This window comes from Mesitornis unicolor, unplaced genomic scaffold (assembly GCF_000695765.1).
Source record: "Mesitornis unicolor isolate BGI_N332 unplaced genomic scaffold, ASM69576v1 scaffold23511, whole genome shotgun sequence".
Taxonomy (NCBI): Eukaryota; Metazoa; Chordata; class Aves; order Mesitornithiformes; family Mesitornithidae; genus Mesitornis; species Mesitornis unicolor.
In genome coordinates, this window is record NW_010163439.1 from 20,408 (window position 1) to 25,665 (window position 5,258).

Here is a 5,258-nt window from a genome sequence, read left to right on the forward strand (position 1 = left end):
CAAACCCTCCCCACTGGCTCTGCAGGCAGGGAGGGGGCTGCAGGAGCAGCCAGCCCCTGGTTTTGCAGCAGGGAGATGGGAAATCTGCTCTCGCCTCCATCATCTGAGGGGGACACAGCTCAGCCACGGCCAGGCACTGGGGACACCAAGGTGCAATGCTGAGCCTGGAGGTTGCAGCCCTTCACCAGGGCAAAACCCCCCAGGGAAATCCAAGTGTCGGTGACTTTTGCAGCTGCTGGGTCACTGGAACCTGACCTAACGCCCACGGGGCAGGGAGATGAGTGACAGCAACTGCAAATTCACTGCAGGAAGCCCCCTCAAGGCAAAGAGGGGTTCAGCCTGCAGCAGGCTGCCTGTGAGCTCCCAAGGACAGATCAGCGCCCACTGCTCCAAACAGTCACGGCTGATCCCCTGGGCTGCACCCACACCTCGCCAAGCTGCAAACACCTGCAGAGCACAGCCCAACAGCACCAATGGCTCGCTCGCACCAGCGCTGAGGAAGGCACGAGCAGGCGGGCCAGCGTCCCGACACGCACGCAGCTGCAGGCTTGACACGCCAGCGTCCTCGAGGCGGGCGGACGGGCAGCGCCCTGCCCCACGCTCACCCTTTGCAAAGAAAGAGCTGTCATGGCTCCCCTCATGGCATGCCACGGGGCTGGGACACGCCATCCACGGACCCTCCTGGGCTCAGGAAGAGGTTGTCTGTGTGTTCCTCCAGCCTCAAGCCCAGCCTGCACCCATTCAGATGCATCATGAACCCTAATTCCTAGATGAATTTTGCTAGGCAGACATAGACCTGGCACGCTGCTGGCACCAGTCCTGGACCCTCCTTCTCCCACCCCATAAGCACAGAGCAGCTTCAGATGAAACAGGGCATCTGCATTGCAGCCCAGCAGCCGAGAGGCCCCTCCACACGTGGTGGGTGTGCTTCCTGAACAGAGGAAAGACCCTCTGTATTCCTGGGTCTGTCTTCCTGGAGAGAGGAGGACACACAAGCCCCAACAAGCTCACAGGGTGGCCCCCACTCAGGTGCCTCCAGGTCTAGAAAGCAGAGGATGGTGGGGAACCCCAACACACCTCTGCTGAGACACCCTAAAACCAGGTATTTTGCTTGCAGAGATACTCAGCAGCAATTAGATGGGATCTGCTGGGCTCAGCTCAGACCCTGAGCAAAGAGCTCAGATCAGGGTCTAGAGTTCTCTCGCTCCCTGGATTTGGTGGAGTTTTGCCACATGAGCTTTACCCCTTCACTATCTCAAGGATGCCTCTTTGCAGGAGCTGAGTCCCCACCACAGGGAGCTGAGAACGTACACCCATTCGTTTTTTAAGTGGTCAGACACTGCAGCAAAGACAAGAGCCACGGGAAAGCTGGGAATGCAACTCCTGTCTCCGGTAGCATTGCAACCTTGGGATGCACAAGCAAGCAAGCGAGGACGGTGCACCAAGTGCCAGGGCTGGAGGCTCCAGGTGGTGCCAGGGCTCTCAGAGGGGAAATGGTGGGGACCACACTATTACTGACTGCATCCTAATGCCCTTGCATGTGAGGCCAAATTAAGGTTGCCCGGGAAACTGCATCTCTGACATTTCCTCACCCAAGCACTGGACTTTACGGGCAGCACGGGGCTCTCTGCAGCAGCCACGGTGGACACAGCCACTCCCTCAGCACAGGGGGAAGGGAGGGCTGCAGCCGTGGGCAGGGCAGCTCCCAAGGGTGCCCCAAATCTCCCCGTTTCGGTCAAAGGCCAGACATCTCCATGCTTCGCTCACCTCCCAGTGCAGAGGGAGCTGCTCACCACCCGGCTGATCCCGGCCACTCAAATGCCTGCGTACTGAGGAATCGCCGGCTCGTACACAGCAAAGACTTTGCCAGATTTGGAATAATTCAGGTGCAAAGCAAAAGCCTGAGATCCAAAGCCACCATCCAAGGACAGCTCTTGGTGCAGACCCATCCTTTGGAGAGCAGCCAGGCACCACTGGCACTTGGATTCACGTCCTCTTTGTGCCTGTGAGTGTTTTTCACGCATTTATCAGCTGTGGCAATGCCCATCCCGATCTCTGCTGCAGCATCGAGGCTGCTCTCGCTCCATTATTTACGCCAACTCTAAGAAAAAAAGGAAACCAAAAGGAAATCAAGGCAAAGGGCCAGATCCTCACCGGGTTCACAGTAAAACAGTTTTTATGCTGCCCACCAGGGAAGGCTCTTCAACTCGGTCCCCAGCTCAGACACTGAGATCTCAGAGCTCTTCACCCCATCTCGCCTATGAATTTCCCACCTGCCACCACCTCTGGCCACAAGAAGATGCTCCAATCTACAGAGAGGTTCCCAGCAGACACCTGAGGAGATCCTTTGCTTTATAAATGAGTTTCTTTCCCTAGGGATAAAGCGAGTTTGGGGTCTCCCCAGGAGATTGCTGGGTTTCATGCTGGAGCCGCTCTGAGTTACAACCAAACTCAGTTTGTTCTCTCTGCCAGGTGCAAAATTTCCCCAGTTTCCCCCATCCTGCAGCTTGGCCAAACTCCAAAACAAACTGGTGCTGGCCTTCCAAGAAGAGTGGCATCCCCTGCCCGCAGGGAGCCCAGGGCTGCACCCCCAGCACCGGTGGAGGGAGCGTGGGGCAGACAGCGCGGCATCGCACAGGATGACTCAGTCCGGGGAGGCTCTTGCAGGAAAGACACACGCCCAAGAGCTTCCTGGCCGGCCGTTCCCACACCCTGCGGCATCAATCCCGCACTCCCAGCAAAAACGCCAGCAACCGGTCCTGATGGGTGCACAACAAAGTCCTCCCTGGGCAGATGCCCAGCCCTGACCCCGGGCACACCATGCCCTGGGCACAGGTGTCTCCATGCAGGGAGGTCTCTCACCACTTCTCTCCCCACTGCACTCCGGTGCCATTGCTCCTCACGCCTCATCCAAACACGGCAGAGAAGACATCTCCAGGGTGCCTGCCATGCTCAGGCAAGCATACAGGGCCAGTCTGTTGTCCAGTGGTGTAAGCAAAGAACTGCCCGGAGCAAGCAGAGGGAGCAGGACCTATGCTGGTCCCCATCATATGCAGCCAGCATTTGTAAGGAGCACGAGCTGCCACAGAGCTTGGCCTAAGTGCATCACCACAAGACACTGTGGATCCCATGCAAGGCAGAAAGATGCAACAACTCATCCAACAACGGCAAAGCATTGCACGTGTGGCCCAGGCAGGAGGGAAGCCATTGCCAAGACGTTCCTGCCCTGTCTTCAATTCTCTGGAACAGGCAGGATAGCTACAGTGGGCACAGGGCTCCCAAGGAACGCGGTTGGTCCCCCACCCTCAAAGCAGCTTCTGTACCGCAAACCACATGGCCTGGGCCAAACCACACAACCAGCAACTGGTGGCTGCTCCTTCCACTTCTGTCCATCCACCTCCTCCCTGCTCAGAAGGCCTGCACATTTTATTACAGCATTTTTCACCATCAGTCATTAGTAAAAACCTCTCTGCTCCAGCAGCCTTGCCTGTACCCAGAATTGTACTTCTCCCTTCACCATTGCCACAACAAAAGGCCCACATCCGTGGGTTTTCTGGAGTCCCAGTCCTTGCAGCAAGTAGGGATCAGGGGAACAGTGCCCACCACCTCTTCCTAAGCTCCCTGGCACAACCATCTGGGCTTGAAGAGCTCAGCAGAGGCTGCAGCTCCAGCGTGCCTTCACTGCTCCAGGACACCTTGACGCTGTCTCCAAGAGCAGGAGTCAGGAGCAGAAGCAACCCCTCAGCAGACACCCTCCATCCTCCTGGACCACCTCCAGAAAAGACCACCATGACCTTACAGCAACCGGGGAACCCAGCCCAACACCAAGGCCAGTAGATGGGAGCAGCACAGGGTGGCCAAGCCCAGCAGATTCCCTCCACATGGTGAACACTTCCCAGCTCCTGCATGGAACTGTTTTAATGGAAAGTTGCAGGTACTATCAAATATTCCGACCTTATTTCTGCCTTCGCCCAGCCTCTGGAGCTCTGCCTGTGTCCATCAAGTACCAGATCCCCTCAAGAATTAGAAACTTCCTCCCCACAGAGGCACACAGGAGATCAGCTTATCCAGGACAGACAATGATTAGATTAAGGGTCTTCTTCAGCCTAGTGCTGTTAGTAAGGTTTCCCCAAATGTCTCCCAGCTTTTGCCTCTTTTCTAAACTTCCCAGCTTCTCCCCAGCCCTCAGATGCCCGCACAGCCTTGGCTGTATCCATCAGTTCCTGCTTCCCACAGCTCAGCCCTTCGCACACCACAGCCCGAGTCCTTCCTACAACCACCAACCGCTCCTGGTGCCTCTGATCCCACAGCACACATTTCAGAGAAGAAACCGTCCAGCTCACCTCAGCAAACCGCATCACCGCGACGGCAGCTCTGGTCCCTGCTGCCAGTGCCCTCCTCCTCCTTCTCTTCTGCTGCCCACAGTGGCCAATTTACAGGATTCTGGCTCAAAAGGGGGTTTCTGCCAGGTCACTCCAGAAACCTCCCGAAAGAGGAGGTTGGTACAAGCAACTTTCCAAAATCCACCAGTGACAAGTGTTTCTATCTGCTTAAACCACTCCCAAGGGGATTTTGCTCATTTTGTCGCACCACCCAGCGATGCCAGGACACGGACGTGATCACTGCATCCACCATCCCTCCACCAGCCAGATCAGCAACCCCATCGAGTTCGCCTGACAAGCCCTGTCTTGCAAGCAGCAGCACTGGCGGGCACTAATTACCCTTCCTGCCTTTATTTGCACAGTCCCCGCGTCAGCCTCTCTGTCAAGAGCCCCGGCACCGACGGCAGCAGCCCCGGAGTGTTTATTCCTCTACCAGGTCCCTGTGCAACTCAGAGCCCAACTCCGCATGGGGAGCTTCTCCCTAGCTCCTGCCTCTCGCCAGGGATGTTTCTTGCCTCCTTTCTGGCAGCTCCAGGCTCCGCTCTCACCCCCCAAGAAAGCGGCTGGGAGGCGGCAGACAAAGAGGCGCTGAGACTCCCTGACAAAGCAGCGCACCAGCTCGGGGAGAGCCCATCCACTGCCACCAGCAGGCTCTGGCAAGCAGGCAGAGGGAGATCTGCACCACCAGGCATGGAGCAGAAGGAGGCCCAGGGCCACCGACCCCAGCGCTGGAGGCCACCAGAGACGGTTCTGTGCCACATGGGGCCTTTCCAGGCTGGAAGGTCTTCACCTCTGTAGAGCACCAAGCACTTGGCTGCAAAGAAATGGCAAGAGGGGAGGGGGGAAGGTGTCCCGCAGGCCCTGCGCTCTCACACC